This window comes from Anabrus simplex, chromosome 1, assembly GCF_040414725.1.
Source record: "Anabrus simplex isolate iqAnaSimp1 chromosome 1, ASM4041472v1, whole genome shotgun sequence".
Taxonomy (NCBI): Eukaryota; Metazoa; Arthropoda; class Insecta; order Orthoptera; family Tettigoniidae; genus Anabrus; species Anabrus simplex.
Genome location: NC_090265.1, coordinates 15,032,186 through 15,051,800, shown reverse-complemented (window position 1 = coordinate 15,051,800; position 19,615 = coordinate 15,032,186). Strand labels below are relative to the sequence as shown.

At 47.7% G+C, this 19,615-nt stretch overlaps 1 pseudogene; it reads left to right on the top strand.

Annotated features, from left to right (window-relative positions):
* Positions 1-14,560: 14,560 nt before the first annotated feature.
* On the top strand, positions 14,561-14,740 carry LOC137497173 (U2 spliceosomal RNA; annotated as a pseudogene).
* Positions 14,741-19,615: the final 4,875 nt, after the last annotated feature.

Sequence of the window (19,615 nt, the reverse complement as noted above, 5' to 3'; positions counted from 1 at the left end):
GAATTTAGTCCCGCAGTAGTTCTTTTACGTGCCAGTAAATCTACCAACACGGGGCTGTTGTATTTGAGCACCTTCAAATACCACCGGACTGAGCCAGGATCGAACCTGCCAAGTTGGGGTTAGAAGACCAGCGCCTTAACCGTCTGAGCCACTCAGCCCGGCAGTATATTTAATATACTCCTTCACATATACATATATAAATATTAATTATATATACACCACTATCTATATTAATACATTATTACTATTGCTACTACTAGTTCTTTATTAATATTATCCAGTCAGTGCGTAAATATAGGTTTAGGAAGATCACTCCAGCAAAGTGAGAGTGACACTAGGATCTGGCTCATCAATAAGTGAAGTAAAAAAAGTGTAAAATCTACAGTGAAGAAATCAATAAGTGCCACGAATAGCCAGATCCAAATCGCCCGAGTGACTTTGATTGTACCCAGCGGCCATCACTCAACAGACCCGCACCGAGCAGCAAAAGTGAAGTGTGCAGTGCCTGACCATGTGTACATGTCAGTGATTCAGTGAGGTCAGGTGGCTAGCTAAGTGTTACAACTAGGAGCTCGGTGGCGGTACTGGCTGCGGGTAACAACCAACAGAGACTATAAAAGCAATATTATCTTATCAGTGTTATCATAAATATTATCACTATTAACATTATTATTATTATAATATACATCTCGTATGACTATTTCTACCAGCCCCTTGCAATTAAGTGTTCAATTCCCCCCATTTCCACAATCTCAGCTGGTGATATATACATATTCTTATTGTTATCTAGTCTAGTCCATGTCAGTAGCAGATAAGTGACCACTGGCACTATCCCTATTGTCGTATGGCTATTAACGTTAATACCACTTTTTATTGAAGGAATGTTACTACTCACATATCACCCTGTTTATATGACCTATTATTAATATTACATTATTACTATTACTGCATATCCAAATCACTATAACTGTACTATATTTATAACTATTATTACTACCAGTATTGTTTATAATCACTGCCAGTGGTCCCAATAGTGTACAAGTGCTTCATGAGTGAAGCCCTATTTATCTGTCCTGTATATATCCTTTGTATATTCATATTGTACATACCATTTGGAAACTTTACTTGTAAAACTCTTTGTATTCTGTATTGGATTGTTGGAAAACTTGGAAAATTTATGTAAGTCCCCAAACTTAATGAGCCCCATTTATATTAGTGTATTTGTGCGAGGGCCCTAAATTCCATTTCACTTTAAGCCGTAATTACGGCCGTACGAGGAACTTAAGGCTCCAGTCAGGGTTACCTAAACCTACCACCACCAGTCCTATTCCATCTCTAGGCCAGTAAGGGGACCAAAAGAAAAGGGGGGGATGGAACCAACCTACCTCCTCCGCTCCTTACTCCTTCCAATATCTTAGGCCTGTACGTGGGACATAACAAGTGGGTGGGTAGAGCCAAGTAAACACCATCACCACCAGATAACCAATCCTGTTCCCTGTCAATAGACCTGTAAGGGGACCAACAAATATGCGGGTGGGACAGCCCTGAATGGAGTCAAACGTACTTCACGATTAAGAAAGTAACTAATTATTATATCTAAAACCATAAATTCATTCGGCCAACCCCTCACACTACCAAAATGAGGCAACAACCCACATGTGACTGTGACACATTGATGGTATATTTCCCCATCCCGGCTGCTTTGAGATGCCCAGAAGATGGATGTCCGGCGGTCTACAAGGCCCTGGAGTGGACCAGCGCCCGACGATCCCTCGAGCGGCAGCACTCGCTCAGAATCCGGTACACCCAGAACTTCTGCACCAAGTGCAAAGAGGAGATAGGCCAGCGTCCCACAGCTCACAGATGTAACTTGCCTCGGGACCCAGAATCGTCCCCGGAGGAGCACTTCAGGAATAAGAGCCCCGAATGTCGTATTGACTTCCCCACAAAGAGAGGCCTAATCAACCACACACAGGCCCTCCGACCAAGACACCGTCACGCCAAACAGGAGGGGCAGAGGGCTCCACCTCCGCCGCCACCACGACGACCCGCTACCAGACCACCTAGGCAACCAGCAGGCACCCCCTCCTCCCAGCCACTACGCACACCATCCCCCTCCCCTAACCCTTCCATCCCCACAACCTCCTCCTTACCCAGTAACTCTTTTTCCAGCAGTAGCACCGATACCCTCATCACTGTAGCCTCCCCCCAGCCATCCCCACCTCCCGCCCCCGAAACAGTAATGCCTATCGTCGTCTCACTCTCTACCGCCCCCTCCATCACCGGTCATTCCCCCGTCTCCCCCTGAATCCTCACCCGGCCTGTAAGTGGGACACAATAAGTGGGTGGGTAGAGCCAAGAAAACACCATCACCACCAGATTACCACTCCTGTTCCCTGTCATTAGAATGGAGTCTAACGTACTTCACAATTAAAGTAACGGCTTAATGCAACCAAAATTGTAAATTCATTTGGAAAAACCCCTCACAATACAAAATGCGGCAACAACCCACACGTGACTGTGACACGCTGATGGTGTATTTCCCCATCCAGGCTGCTCTAAGATGCCTCGAATATGGATGTCCGGCAGTCTACAAGGCCCTGGAGTGGACCAGCGCCCAACGATCCCTCGAGCAGCAACACTCGGTCAGAATCCGTTACACCCAGAACTTCTGCACCAAGTGCGAAGAGGAGATAGGCCAGCGTCCCACAGCTCACCGATGTAACTTGCCTCTGGACCCAGAATCGTACCCGAAGGAGCACTTTAGGAATAAGTGCCCTGAGAGCCGTATTGACTTCCCCACAAAGAGAGGCCTAATCAACCATACAAAGGCCCACCGGCTCCGCCAACGCCGCGCCGAACAGTAGAGGCAGAGAGCTCCACTTCCGCCATCACAAGTCAACGACGAGTCCTGGGCCCGATTCGAAGAACTGCTAGCTACTATCTGCGAGGATGGCAGGAAGATAATCGGGCTCAGAACTCGTGACGATCCAACTCCGGGGACCAACAATGAGGAAAGTGGTCACCCCAATCCACCTACCAGGAACATCGATCCCGACGACGCGAAGGCCATCCAGCTCCTCTACAGGCGAAATAGAAGAGCGGCCGTCGGACTCATCATGGACGGCCCAGCTGAGAGATGTCCCATCTCTCCCCAGGCCGTAGAGGACCACTTCAAGACCACGTGGGCTGCCGCACCCTGTGACAGCTCAATATACGTGGTTGAGGACAGACCCACGGATGCCTTCACACACCTGGAGGTGACCACAAAGCTTCAGAAGGCCGAGAGTACGGCCCCAGGGCGTGACAGGATTACCTACGCCCACTGGAGGAAGATGGATCCAGAGGCGAAGATCATCACACCCATCCTCAACACATGCCGGTGACACAAAAAAATCCCTTCTGCCTGGAAGGAAACCAAAATCGTCCTTATCCACAAAAAGAGGACAAGTACGACATCAGAAACTGGCGCCCCATCACCTTGTCGGACACTCTATACATGGTGTCTGACAAAGCGCCTAACAAATTGGCTATCCAAGGAAGAAGTGCTCTCCCCAATGCAGAAGGGATTTCTGCCACATGATGGTGTTTTGGAACACAACTACATCCTGGAGACCCTCATGTGCCAGACTCGTAAGAGCAGCAACGACCTCTGTGTCGCCTGGTTGGATTTCGCCAACGCGTTCGGCTCCGTACCGCACAGCGTGATCCTCCGCGCACTGGAATGTGCAGGGGCCGGCGCCGAGCTATGTGAGATAGTCCGGGACCTGTATGAGGACAATATAAGCAGCGTCCTGACGTCCGATGGACCCACAAACCCAATTTCCATCGGCGCCGGGATTAAGCAGGGATGTGCTATCAGTGGACTGCTATTCAACATTGCCATCGACCCCAACGTGCGGCTGGTGCAAGGAACTTCAAGAGCCCCATGTACTGGCATATGCAGACAACATCACCCTGATCTCAAGAACACCTGAGGACCTCCAGAGGAAGATCCAGCTCGTGGAAACGGAAGCAGCACGACTCACCATCAAACTCAACCCTGGGAAGTGCCGCTCCCTCCACCTGACTGGACGAAGACCAGTCGAATCACGAGACACTGCGTTTCACCTTGTCAACGGTCCGATCCCAGCCCTGGAGGATGAAGAAGATGTCTGCTTCCTCGGACGCCCGGTAGGGTACAATGTGATCCCGGACCTCTCATCACTGGACGAGATATCAGCCAGGGGACAGCGCCTGATGTCATCAAAGCTGTCCCCGTGGCAGAGGATGGACGCCCTGAGGTCATTTTTCTACCCCTCACTAACATTCGCAATGAGGACCAGGCAGTTCTCCGCCACCCAGTGGAGAACTGTCGACAAGACAATCCTGCCGCTCATCAAGAGCACTCTATACCTACCGGCCAACTCAAGTAATGAGTACATCTACGGCAGCAGAGCGGCCGGTGTGTGTGGAGTCCCTGTACTGTCAGAAGAGAGCCAGATGGTCCTCATTGACAATGCCTTCAAACTCCTTACCACCAAGGACGTGAGGGTGAAGGAAATGGCCCAGGATGAGTTGGAGATGACCGTCGGCCGACGCCTGGGCAGAGACCCGACCGAAGAGGACAGAGGGGCTTACCTCTCCGGCGACGAGGGGGACTATCGCGGTGGTACCAATTTCTACTCCAACACCTGGACCTTGGCCGCCTAGCCTCTAGCCGTCGGGGAGTCACTTGGGCCTTCGTAGACGGTGACCCCATTATAACTTCTGGAGACAAGGTCATCAACAAAGCGAGGAGCCTGGAGCTCCTAAAAACCCTCAAGAAGGTGGCACGCTCGAGAAAGGACACCGAGTTGGTAAGGAAGAGGAATCGGGGAAAAGTCATGGAGTGCGTTGCTATGGCTGGCAAGACTAGCTCGCACTTCATGACCACCGGAAAGTACACAGGTTTCTCTGATTGGCGGTTCATCCACCGTGCCCGCCTTGAACTCCTTCCACTCAACGGGGCCAAGATGTGGAGGAGAAATGGTCCCGATATCAACTGCAGTGTGTGCCACCGAGAGGTCGAGACTCCGCCCCACGTGCTGTGCCATTGTATGGTCAACTCGGCGACCATGCAACGACGACACGCCATCGTCAACCGGATCAAGAGGGCAGCTGCGTATTAACATCGGATTCTGACCGAGAACCAGCGTACTCACCCGGACCTCAACCTCCGCCCGGATCTGGTCATCGCGAGGAACGGCATGGCTACCATCATTGATGTCACGGTCGATGATGGACCGAAGGCATTCGATTCTGCGAGGGAGCGAAAAACCCAGAAGTACGAGACCCTCCGTCGAGCACTCCTTGACCAATTTCGCGAGGTCTCAATCGCGGCCATCGTAGTCTGTGCCTTGGGCTCGTGGGACCCCGAACACATGATCGTGAACAAGCTGTGCTCACGATCCTATGGTAGGCTCATGAAGAAGCTCATTGTAAGTGACACCATCCCGTGGAGCCAACAGATTTACATGTCCAACTTAACGGCTCCTCAGAGAGCCTGACCCACCGGATGGCTGTCAAGTGTATAAAATGTAAATATGAAAATTAGTTATAAGGTGTATATATGTCTGTACATAAAAAAAATTTAAATAAATGGTGCCCGACTATCCCTTATTAAGATGACCAGATCAGTCAGCCGTTAAATATCTCAGCTCGCTGTGAAGCGTCGTAACGCTATCTGCTCTTATCAGCTTAATGATTTGTCTCCATTTCAGGTGGTGAAAGCTGGTGAGCAGATTTCGAGACCGGAGTCCCGAGTTAGTCCCTGGGCGAGCAGCAAGGAGCGCTCCAGTTCCAGCCGTGGCAGCAGGAGCAGCCATCGAGGAACCCAGCAGGGGGGTCCACATCGTGCCCTAGGAGGGGCAGCCAAGGCGGAGCAGCGGCTGCATAGGCGGCCAAGGCAAGGCGGAGGCTGCTGGAGCCAGGCGGGCAGCAGGCAGGGGTAAGTGCTAGTGTGCAAGTTAGTTAAGGTGCTGGCCTTGCACCTACGGTCTGCCTAGCTGGACTGAGTGGAGCCGCAAACGGGTTTCACCCTGGGGTTCGACCCCTGACGGCTCCCCCACAGCGCTTTAACGGCAGCCACGCGAGGCCAGCAGGTGTGAGTGTAGGCTCACGCCCGGACTAGCCAGACTGGTGAGTAGTGTGTGTGTACGGGCTCGAACTGCTGGTCGGCATAGCCGAGTGGTCGGCGAAGGCAGTGTGAGCGGGGCTGGAACCACTGGTCGGCGTAGCTGAGTGGTTGGCGAAAGTGGCGTGAGCGGGGCTCGAACCGCTGCTTGGCTTAGCTGAGTTGTCAGCGAGGGCAGTGTGAGTGGCGGGCTGCGACCCCGGGACCAGCTTGCCGAACCGTAGAAAGCAGCCGCATGATGTGCATGTGTGCGTGAATCGAGTGTCGGTGTGTGTGTGTGTGTCCGCGGTTCAAACCGCGACTTGGCTTCTCTGTGTGTGAGTATGTCTGTGTGTAAGAGTGAGTGAGAGTGCCTGACCCTTGTGTGTGTAAGGAAGAGTGATAGCACTTCCCAGGTCTGTGTGTGTGTCAGGCTTGGCGGGTTACATGACTTGCCCCGCCAGAGCAAAAGTATTGATTTTTCCGCTCTGACTAGGCGGGTTGCGTGGCTGGTGCGAGCAGGGGCTAACGGTTGTTGGCGATAAGAGTGAGTGGGTGTGTGCGCGCTTGCCCCTCGCCTGCCAAGGTGGTCCGCGCATGGCTAGAGACCAGCTGCATATAATTTATAAAGTAGGCTAGTTATTATAAATAATTATATTATATTATAATACATTTTATTACTCAGATTACATTTTATTAATTATTCAGATTATTTATATATATATATTTATTGTTTATACATACACACTATTAATATAAATATATTATTATTACTATCAGTATTTCTATGAACCCAGTCAGTCTGTAAATATAGGTTTAGGAAGATCACTCCAGCAAAGTGAAAGTGACACTAGGATCTGGCCCACATACAAGTGAATCAGGGTAAATATCTATAAGCGAAATCAGTGTAAAAAAATCAATAAGTGCGACAAATAGCCAGATCCGAATCGCCGGAGTGACTAAGTTTGCACCCAGCGGCCATCAAACATCAGACCCACACAGAGCAGTGAAAGTGAAGTGTGTAGCGCCTGACCTAGTGTATATATATCAGTGATTAGTGAAGTCAGGTGCCTAGCCCAGTGTTCTTACGAGTAGCAAGGTGACGGTACTGGCCGCGGGCTACAACTATTAATGAATATAGAAGCAATATTATACTATCAGTGTTATCATTATTACTATTATTATTACCAATAAATTCATTATTATTATTACTATCACATACATCGCTTGTGTCTATTTCTACCAGCCCCTTGCAAATTAAGTGTTCATTTCCCCCCCATTTCCGCAATCGCAGCTGGTGGGATGTATTTATTCCTATTATTATTAGTATTATCAGTATGTGTACGTAGCTAGTCAAGTATATGTCAATAGTATATAGCTGACCACTGGCACTATCCCTATTACCAGTGCTGTCTCCCTATTCATAATTTTGTAACTATTATTGTTACCACTGTAACACTCTAATCCCAATTGTTTATTACCCGGTTCCTTTGTCTTTCCTTCAAATCAACTTCCCTTCTAAATAATAGTACCTAAATTAGAAGTCAGACTAACAAATTTAGAAGGACACACAGTTCAATTCTTACATTGATAAAATACAATTTATTATTATTATTATTATTGTGTAGCATGTAAAAATGAACAAGTACCAGAATATCCAACTTATTTTTTGAACAAGTGCCAGAGTATTCAACATATATTTGTTTATATTACTGCCAGTGGTCCCACAGTGTGTAACTGTTTTTTTGTTAACAATTGTTTAATGTGTCTGTCATATGTGCTGTACATGACCCCTGTAAATACTTTCAATTGTGCCTGTGTCCCAATACATTACAATCCCCCCCTCACATGAACACCTCGCCACCACCTGTGATGTGGAGAGCTTAGCTCAGCTACCACGCCCATATACAGCGTGAGGAAAATAGCCCTCTAAACCCCAACCTACCAAAAAATATCCACTTCCCATTCCATCTTTGGGTAAGCCAGTAAGTTCAACACTAGTGGACGGGGGGCTCTTGAAGTAGGAGGCTATTTTCCTGTAATACTAGGAATCAATCTAGCCACACAGCACAAGCCTTTTTTATTTTATTTTCTACTTAACTTCTTTCATTTTTATTATTTAAAATTTTCTTTAATTTTTTTTTTTTCTCACTATCATCCATTTCACGTTATGTGCATGTTGATATTATATAAATAAGACTGCGCTCCAATACCTTTTCTGAGCCAGCCCATACACATAACATTATAATTCACTCGCCTCACAACCATTCCTTGTACCATCGTAAACCCCAGCCAAAATATGAAGCAACAACCAAGACGTGACGAGGACACCCTAATCGTATACTTCCCTATACCGAACTTTTTGGAATGCTTAGCTGAGTTGTCTGCAAGGGCAGCGTGAGTGGGCTGCGAAACCGGTACCGGCTTAGCCGCACCGTGGAGAGCGGCCGCATGCCGTGAATGTGTGTGAATCCCGTGGTTGGGGGGGGTGTGTGTGTGTGCGGGGTTCGAACCGCGACTCGGCTTTGCTGAGTCGGGGGGAAAACAGCCGTGTGTGTGTCCGGCGGTCGAACCGCGACTCGGCTTCGCTGGGTCGGGGGGAGAACGGCTGAGTGAGCGTAGGTGCGTGTGAGAGAGTTTGCGAGCACTTGCCTCTTTGTGTGTGTGTGGCCCCGCCAGACCAAAGTATTGATTTTATAGTCCCGGCTCGGCGGGTTGCGTGACTGGGGCGAGCAGGGGCTCGCTGTTGTGTGTGTTAGTGTGTGTGGCCCCGCCCCGCCAGAGCAAAGTATCGATTTTTCAGTGCTGCCTTGGCGGGCTGCAGTGTGTGTGTGTGTGTGTGTGTGTGTGTGTGGATGTAGGTGTGTGTCAGAGAGAGAGAGAGAGAGAGAGCACTTATCCCGCGCCTGCGTAGGTGGTGGTCCGCGCATGCTTAGAGACCGGCTGAGATTGTATATAGTGTATAAAGTAGGCTATTTATTGTAAATAATTTATTATATTATATCAAATTCCACTATATTATATTGTTATATTCAGATTATATTCACATATATATATATATATATATATATATATATATATACATATATTATTATTAATTAAATATTCATCACTACCTATATTATTATTATTATTATTATTATTATTATTATTATTATTATTATTATTATTATTATTATTATTATTATCTGGTCAACTTGTAAATATAGGTTTAGAAAGATCACTCCGGCAAAGTGAGAGTGACAAGAGGATCTAGGCTGTATAAGTGAAATCTGAAGTGAAACAAGTGAAACCTGATAAGTGAAAAAAGTGAGATCAGTGGAAAAATCAAGTGCTAAAATCAAATAAGTGTGACGAATAGCCAGATCCGAATCACCGGAGTGACTGTTTGTACAGTGACTGTAAAAACATATTTTCAGTTCTATCATTATTATTATTACTATTTCTGTTAACATTATGATTATTATTATTATTATTATTATTATTATTATTATTATACACACTACATACTATCAGCCCCTTCAAACTAAGTGTTCATTTTCCCCCCACTCTCACAATCGCAGCTGGTGATATGTACATATTCTTATTGCTATTATCTAGTCTGGTCCATGCCAGTAGCAGATAAGTGACCACTGGCACTATCCCTACCACTGTTGCCGTATCTCTATGACTATTCATATTAATATCTTTATTTATTGAAGGACTGTTCTTAATCACATATCACCCTGTGTATATGACTTGTTAATCTTATTGCTCTATTACTATCACTGCAATTTCAAACACTACATCTGTATTATCCTTATAATTATTATTATTATCATTCATATTAATATTACTTATACAACTGCCAGTGGTCCCCACAGTGTACAATTACTTCATGTGTGATGGTCTACTAAGCTGTCCTGTACATACTTCTTGTATCAGTTGCCCTGTACATACTTACTGTATACTGACTGTACATATTTATTGGTGTTTTTTGCTGTGTCTATCATATGTGTTGTACATAACCCCTGTATATACTTAAAATTGTCGTGCCTGTGTCCCAACACAATCTCCCCCTCTCATCATCACCTCGCCGAAACCTGTGATGTGGAGAGCGTAGCTTTGTTAACACGCCCATTTACAGCGTGCAGAGCATAGCCCCTACAGCCAACCTACCTACCTAAAACTTCCACTCCTCCTTCCGACTCTGGGTAAGCCTATAAGTCATCCAGATTAGGGGACGGGGGGAACCTAAGGTAGTAGTCACTCTCTGATTCAAACAGGGTTAAAACCGCCACACAGCACAGGCCCATCTTCACATCACTCTGCATCATCACCATTATTATTATTATTACAAATATTATTATTATCAATCTCACTATTAGTACTACTTAAAATTGTCTGTGTACCTGTGATGTGGAGAGCTTAGCTCAGCTACCACGCCCATATACAGCGTGAGGAAAATAGCCCCCTAAACCCCAACCTACCAAAACATCCACTTCCCATTCCATCTCTGGGTAAGCCTGTAAGTCCAACACTAGTAGACGGGGGGCTCTTGAAGTAGGTTATTTTCCTGTAAAACTAGGAATAAATATCTAGCCACACAGCACAAGCCCTTTTTATTTTATTTTCTACTTAACTTCTTTCATTTTTATTATTTAAAATTTTATCATTAATTTTTTTTTTCAATATCATCCATTTCACGTTGTGTGCATGTTGATAATATATAAATATGACTGCGCTCCAATACCTTTTCTGAGCCAGCCCATGCACATAACATAATAATTCACTCGCCTCACAACCATTCCTTGTACCATCGCAAAACCCAGCCAAAAATGAAGCAACAACAAAGACGTGACGAGGACACCCTAATCGTATACTTCCCTATACCGAACTTTTTGTAATGCCCAGAAGTAGAGTGCGGGGCGGTATACACAGCGGTCGAATGGACTTGTGCTAGGAGGTCAATTGTTCGGCACCTGGAGATGAAACATGGCATACGAGTGAAGTACCCGCGGTATTTCTGCAGCAAGTGTGAAGAATACCTTCAGCAGCGCCCTACCACCCACAAATGCCCGGTCCAAGTTGGACATTCCCTGGACCCCTCACCAGCCTACTGCAAGCGCTGTGACGAGTGTGGCAAACGCTTCACGACCAGGAGGGGTCTAATAAATCATGTGAATGCAAACAAGTTACAGCGCCGCAAAGCAGTCCAGGGGGGCCGCCACAACACCGCCATACAGCCGAGACGTCATCATCCACCTGGGAACGAGCGAGGAGGGGTAAACCTCAACTTCGATGATTCGCCCGCAACTACCAACAGCGGGTCCCCACCTCACTCCTCCCCACTTACACCTGCTACCACCAGCACCCCAAACTCATTCCCCTCCAACAGCTCAACCTCATCCAACACCACATCTTTGATTACAGTCCCCTCTCTTCCCAACACTCCAACATCCGCTACAAACCTACCAACCCCACCACCATCTCCCGATACCCCGTCCTGGCACCATGACCTGGATATCACCCCATCCACCCTCACAGAAGACGCCGCCAACAACGTCACACCCCCCAACTAGGAAGAAGGAGAAGAATACGTCCCTGGTAGCCCCCCCAACAAGGGAGAAGAGGCGCTGGTCAACCCGCCAGGCTATCTACAGCCGAATGGCCAAGGTGAATTACATGAACACCTACCGGCCATTCAAGAGCTCCTCGCTGCCGAGCTCAATCCAGCCACATGGGACAGGTTCGAAACCGTACTGTCCCAAATCTGCAGCGACGGACGACGCCTGGTGGGCCTTAAAGAAGACAGACTTGCTGCAGAAGGCAACGGGCAACGAAACCCCGTGGACCCCAGTGACGCAAGAGGCATTCAGCGCCTCTACCGGCGCAACAGACGACAGGCCGTACGTGCCATCCTGGATGGCCAAGGAGAGCGTTGTAACATCCCGCCCGCCGAAGTGGAGGAGCACTTCAGGACACTGTGGACTGCCTCTCCGTGCGACACTGCAGTCTACGAGGACGTCGCCGACAGCAGACCAGTCCCCATCACCCCCTTCACCCACCTGGAGGTGGCGACAAAACTCAACCGTGCTGAGAGCACAGCCCCCGGCCCAGATCGACTAACCTACGGTCATTGGAAGATCCTGGACCCCGAGGCCGTCCTCATCACTGCCATCCTCAATGTTTGTCTGCGCCATGGAAGGATCCCCGATGTTTGAAGACAGGCGAAGACCGTCCTCATACACAAAGGAGGCGACAGGGCCGACATCACCAACTGGCGGCCCATCACGCTTTCGGACACCCTGTACAAACTGTACACAGGGTGCCTCACCAAGCGACTCACCATGTGGCTAGTGGAGTATGAGGTCCTGTCTCCAGCCCGGAAGGGGTTCATGCCGCACGATGGGGTCTATGAGCACAACTATATCCTGGAAGTGCTCATGGCCAAAACGAGGAAAAATGGAGGTAATTCTGCGTCGCCTGGCTAGACTTCGCCAATGCCTTCGGTTCCGTGCCCCACTTAGCCATCATCAGGGCACTGGAAGCCGCGGGTGCAGGCGAATCTCTCATCAACCTGGTCAGCGACATGTACCACCATAACACCAGTGTGGTACTCACGGCAGGGGGAGCCACCAACTCCGTCCCCGTAGCGGCTGGCATAAAGCAGGGCTGTCCAACCAGCGGCCTGCTTTTTAACCTCACCATCGACCCCATCGTGCGTCTCATCCAACAAGACGCCGACGATCCACGAGCGCTGGCCTACGCAGATGACATCACCTTCATCGCGACGTCCCCCAACGACCTCCAGGAAAGGATCAACACCACCGAGATGGAAGCGGCAAAACTAAACATTCACCTCAATGGGAAGAAATGCCACTCCATGCACCTCTCCGGGGCCAGACCAGTTGGAACACGTAACACCCAGTTCCAACTCACCTCTGGCCCAATCCGTGCCCTGGAGGATGAAGAGGACGTCACCTTCCTTGGACGCCCGGTTGGCTACAATATTCTACCGGACGAAGCCACACTGGATGACATCTGCGAACGCGGCAGGAAAATCCTTTCCGCCAAGCTAGCGCCGTGGCAGCGAATGGACGCCCTCCGATCCTCTTTCTATCCGTCGTTACACTTCCTCATAAGGACCAGGCAGCTCACTAAGACCCAGTGGGAGCGGGTAGACAAACACCTTCTACCCACCCTAAAGAAGACGCTCTCGCTCCCAGTAAATGCCACAAATGATTACATCGACGGCAGCCGTGACGCCGGCACTTGTGGCATTCCAAACCTCGCCGATGAGCGAAGCTTTCAAGCTTCTGACGACTAAGGATCGGATGGTCAAGAGGATGGCGAAGGAAGAGCTCTCAGCCATCAGCAAGCGGCTGCATAGGGACATCACCGATGTAGACCGAGGTGCCTACCTATCTGGCAACGAGGACGAGTACAGGCGCGGTACTAACCACTACCGAAACCCTTGGACCGTAGCCCGACGCGCCTCCAGCAGGATGGCTGCGACATGGCAGTTCGAAAATGGATGCCCCGTGGTAACTTCAGGAGAGAAGTCAGTCGCCTCCACCAAAAGGCTGACTCTCCTGAAGACCCTGAAGAAAGCTCGACGAGCTGAGAGGGAAAAGGAACTACAGAGAAAACCAAACCGGGGCAAAGCAATGGAATGCGTCGCGGCAGCGGGTAGAGTGAGCTCATACTTCTTCACAACTGGCGCTTCATCCACAAGGCCCGTCTCAACCTCCACCCTCTGAACGGAGCCAAGCCCTGGAGGCCCAACGCCCCTCAGCTCGAGCAGAACTGCCGTGTCTGCGGCCGGTGGGTAGACTCTCTCCCCCTCGTCTTGTGTCACAGCATGGTCCACTCAGCCACCATGCAGCAGCGAGACAACGCCATAGTGGAGAGGATATCCCGTGCAGGCGGCTACAAACACTCTGTGCCGTTCAAGAACCAGCGCCCCGTGCCGAACATTGACCTTCGACCGGACCTGGTGATAGTCCACAGTGGCGTCTGCCCCATCGTTGACGTTGCTGTTACGTTCGAGAACCGCCGCCGTGCCTTCGACAAAGCCAGTGAACAGAAGAGGACAAAGTACGAGCCACTGAAGAGCCCTCCTCGATCGGTATAGGGAAGTAAACATTGAAGCTGTTGTCGGCGCCCTAAGCTCGTGGGACACAGGCAACGACAAGTTCATCAGCCGAATTAGTAGCCGTTCATACGGCAAGCTGATGAAAAAGCTCATCGTGAGCGACACCATCAGGACCCACCTGAACTCGGCCTTTAGGGCGGATCAGAACTGAACCCTGATGGTGCCGCTCGCGAGGGTCTCCTGTATATATTGTATTGTACATATTGTAAATATTGTAAAGGGCATTTATCACGTAAAGGCATAAAAACATTGTATATGTAAAGAAAACAATAAATGGCGAGCCGGCTACAGTATCATTGGGCTGATAAGCTAAGAAACGAGATACACTCTCTGTTGTTATCAGCTTAATATCTGATACGTCGTGCATCGCACGACCAGAATATTAAACTTATTTTTGGAAATCGACGGAGTAATTGACCTTGTAATTGACCCCATATCAATTCAGAGCGAGAATTCAGATCAGATTCTTGCCTATGCTGATGACATTGTTCTTTTATCAGACGATCCGGTAAAATTACAAAATAACATCATTGTCGTAGACAACTTATCTAAGATCAACATTAATCTCACGGCTTCGAAGTCATTCAGTCTACATTTTTCTGGTGTGACCCCAGTAGGAACAAGGAACTCCATCTTTAAAATTGGAAATGAAGAACTTAAGGCCTTAAAAGATTGAGAATTTGAAAAATTTCTGGGGAAACCTGTTGGATTTCACATCTCATCCAACACCGGGGAACTGGCTGACCTAATATCTTCTGCTAAGAAGATCCTGCACTCTAAACTGGCTCCTTGGCAAAGGATCGATGCCTTGAAGGCCTTCTTCTATCCATCACTCCGGTTTCTCATGAGAAACGCTCAACACCAAAAGGGCGAGTGGTCAAAACTTGGTAACATCATTAGGGCCGAGGTGAAGAAAACTCTATACCTGTCTCAAGAGGCCAGTAATGACTACTTATATGGCCCAACGAAGTCTGGATGTGTTGGTTTGCCCGTTACAGAGAGTGACTCTCACTTTCATCTGATCGACAATGCGTTCAAGCTCCTTACATCTACGGATCTATGCACTGCTGAGCTTGCTTTGGATGACCTTAAGACCTTGGTTCAAAATAGAATTGGTAGACCTGCTGATCAACATGATATCTCGGCTTACTTAAACGGCCACAACGAGGGCGAGTTCAGACGGAATTCTAATCCTTTACAATCTGTCTGGACTCGAGCTCTGAAGGCATCAAATAGAAACCAGAATACTTAGAAATTGGAAGACTTCGTCCCATCTTTAACAATTAATGGAGAAACCTTGTACAAAAACAAGTCATAAGGTGCTTATGACCCTCAGAATGAACCTCCAGTCAAAGCATCTTAATAGATTGATCAGCCTGCCCAACCAAGGAAAAGTAATTGAATGTGTAGCCGCTGACAGTTCAAGCTCCCACTTCTTGAGAATGGGTCTGTTTACCAGATTTGCAGACTGGAGATTTATCCACAGAGCTAGGCTAAACTTAACTACCGCTCATTGGGAGTCGCCGTTCAACAGCTGATGGCAACAAGAGGTGTAGGAGATGCGGTTACGAGAATGAGACCCTCCCTCATGTAGCCAGCCATTGCATGAGGTACTCTACACTATACCGGCAGAGACATAATGCTGTAGTCGCGAGGGTCAGAAGGGCAGCTACTACGAGGTATAACATCTTCAGTGATAATCTACGCCCAGACCTGGTTATTGTTAAGGATGGAAAAAATCTTGATTCTAGATGTATCAATTCCATTCGATAATAGAAAATCTGCATTCGAGGAAGCCAGACAGGCTAAAAGAGAGAGGTATTCGACCTAGGCAACGGCTCTTCGCGCTCGTTTTGCATTGGTAGAGGTTGATGGCATCCTAGTTGGGTCTTTAGAATCTTGGGATCCAGGTAACGAAGTGCTACGTTCCATCTGTAGCAAGAGATATTTGAGTCTATTCAAGAAATTATGTGTCGGACACAATTAGCTTCATGCGTGACATCTATGTGGAGCATATCACCTGTGTCCGACGGAGGTGACCAAGTATACTGACTGGGGTTTTCCCACGGTTTCCCCCAGCCTCTCAAGGTGAATACCAGGGTAGTGAGGTCACATGAGGCCGTGGTTGTGACAGTGGAGCAGAAAGAGACTGCTTTCCCTATCATGAGGACTACAGCAGTGTAGTGATTCGTGTAGTGTAGTGTTGTGTTCATGCTATAAAAAGACAGTTCTGGACATTTTCATGCCAGTTTTTATATCATGAATTGTAGTGTTATATTTTTGCCATTTATTGTAATTTTCTTTAAACTTTTGTCAATAAAAAAATCTGTTCTTATCAGCTTAATGGTTCCTTTTCCATTACAATGGTAACAGCTGGTGACCAGGAGTCCTGAGTTTGAGCCCCGAGCGGACCAGCAGGGAGCAGCAAGGAGCGCTTCAAGTTCCGGCCGTGGCAGCAGGAGCAGCCCACCAGGAACCCAGCAGCGGGGTCCTCATCGAGCCCTAGGAGGGGCAATGGTTGCAGAGGGAGCCAAGGTTTAGCGGAGGCGGCCATGGCGGGGCGGAGGCTGCTGGAGTAGCCCACAGCTCCAGAGGGGCCGACTTAGAGTCCCAGCGCTGAGGACCAGCCGGCAGCAGGCAGGGGTAAGTGTTAGATTGTAAGTTTGTCAAGGTGCTGGCCTTCCACCTACGGTCTGCCTAGCTGGACTGAGTGGAGCCGCAAACGAGTTTCACCCTGGGGTTCGACCCCTGACGGCTCCCCCACAGCGCTTTAACGGCAGCCACACGAGGCCAGCTGATGCGAGTGTAGGCTCACCCGCCCGGACTAGCCGGACTGGTGAGTAGTGTGTGTGAGCATGGCTCGAACCGCTGCTAAGCGTAGCTGAGTGGTCGGTGAAAGCGGTGTGAGCATGGCTCGAACCGCTGCTCCGCGTAGCTGAGTGGTCGGCGACGGCAGTGTGAGCGGGGCTGGAACCGCTGCTCGGCGTAGCTCAGTGGTTTGCAGAAGCGCGTGAGCGGGGCTCGGACTGCTGCTCGGCTTAGCTGAGTTGTCGGCGAGGGCAGAGTGAGTGGGCTGTGAACTCGGGACCGGCTCAGCCGAACCCTGGATAGCGGCCGCATGTGGGTGTGAATAGAGTGTCTGTGGGTGTGTGAGTTTGGTGTTCGAACCGCGACTCGGCTTCGCTGAGTCGGGTGCAGACCGGCTGTGTGTGAGGGAGTTTGAGTGTGTGTGTGTAAGAGAGAATGAGAGCACTTGCCCCCACCCCCACCCCACCCCACTGTGTGTGTGTGTGTGTGTGAGAGAGAGAGTGTAACTTTTTGATGATAATAATAAATATAATCATGAATAAAAATATATAAATAGAATTACTCAAAAACTTAATAAAATTAATAAGCATAATTAACCGAAATGTCCGTACTATGGGCGCCAGAGTTCACCAGATTGGATCCCTCGAATTTAGAACTAGAGCATGATAAACTTTATATCCCAGAGCGTGTACATAATGCTGCGTACTGGTACATCTGCTGCAGGCCTTACCTAACCTCCTGAAAACGGCTAATTAGGTAGGAACTGCACCTAGGTTCATCAATAACACTGATTCTAAAATAGCTAACTATATTCTGAACAAATTCCGTGCATGAGCACCTCATCAACATACAACTTTATACATATAGTACACACATAAAATATTGCTGGAAGACTCCATATTAACGACGACAATAATGAAATCGTGGGTAAACGCAAGCGAGAACTAAGCTACCATTTGTAGATAGTCCGATGAACAATGTACATGTATGAAAATAAATACCCTTCACTGTGTCTATATCAATTTGACTTACCGATTCTCATAATCGGCAGTTATCACATCTCACAGATACTGTACCTTGTACTACTGTGTTCACATATTTTAACACTTGTTGTAAAGATATATACACACGTCTGTCGATCCTCAACATAAATTATGGAAAGTCTGAGATAGCTTTCACCAACATATGCTAGGCCGCCACAAATGCTACAATACTTAATGCGCAAGCACTCTCCACAATCAGCCACTTTCCACGAACATAACAAGACTACACTCCATGAACTTTTGAGGTCCAGTCCAATGCAACCGTGTCACTCCAGTATCGTGTATCAGCACCACTTCCTTCCCGTACAGTGCGTCAGTTGTAGTTCTCTTATACAGTGTCACTGGTTGTAGTTATCTTCCTTCTCGTTCCTTTACAATCACCCTTACAATGTCCCTGGTTGCCGCCGTATGATCAACCTTTATAGACATCAACATGACCCTCCTCTCAGATGATACGTCTGGATTGGTGCTTGCCAGCCAATCATGAGTGAACCTCTTGTCAAGACATGCCCTGAACTTCTCCTTTCTCCCAAGAGATAAACACTCGGGAGTTTTACATGAATCATCGAATTTCCCTGGTACAACAACAAGCTCATCTCATCAGGCTGATATATATACATGACTCATTGAATATCCCGACACAAGTGCATCACAACAAACACTGGGGTATCCACATGACTCAACCAAATTACCAGAGTTATTAAAGCAATGTTTTCCCACTCGTGCAAAACAAATTACTCATACCTACATATGTGGATATCTTCCAGCTTACCAATATAAATGGCAAAATATACAAATGAAATACTCATAATAATAATGATGATAATAATAATAATAATAATAATAATAATAATAATAATAATAAATCGAATACTGACAATAATATCTCTAACTTCTACATATAATTCAGGGGTGTGATATATATACTATCACAAGAGAGAGAGAGAGAGAGAGAGAGAGAGAGAGCACTTACCCCTTCTGTGTGTGAGTAAGAGAGAGTGAGAGCACTAGCACCGCGCCTGCGAAGGTGGTCCGCGCATGCTTAGGAACCGGCTGCGATTGTATATATGTAAGTCGAATAGTCTATTTATCCTTAATACTATTTATTTATTTCTATTCTTATATTACATTATATCAGATATTATTCATATACAATCCTACTTTTGTACGTATACTACTATTACTGATATTAATATTATCGCTACACGTGTGTAAATATAGTTTTAGATAGCTCATTCCGGCAATAAGAATGTAACACTAAGGACTTGGCCAATATATAAAGTGTTGCTGTGTATACAAATATCAAAGTGTGTCGAGTAACCAGGTCCAAATCGCTGGAGTGACGCAACTCGTGCCTAACGGCCAATATATACCAAAACCTGCACCGAGCAGTGATAGTGTTTCAAGTGTCGTACCTGGCCCATTAATAACTGTATAAGTTATGAGTGATTTGTTGGGGCCAGGGGTGACTAACATATTGCAAATTAAATAGCT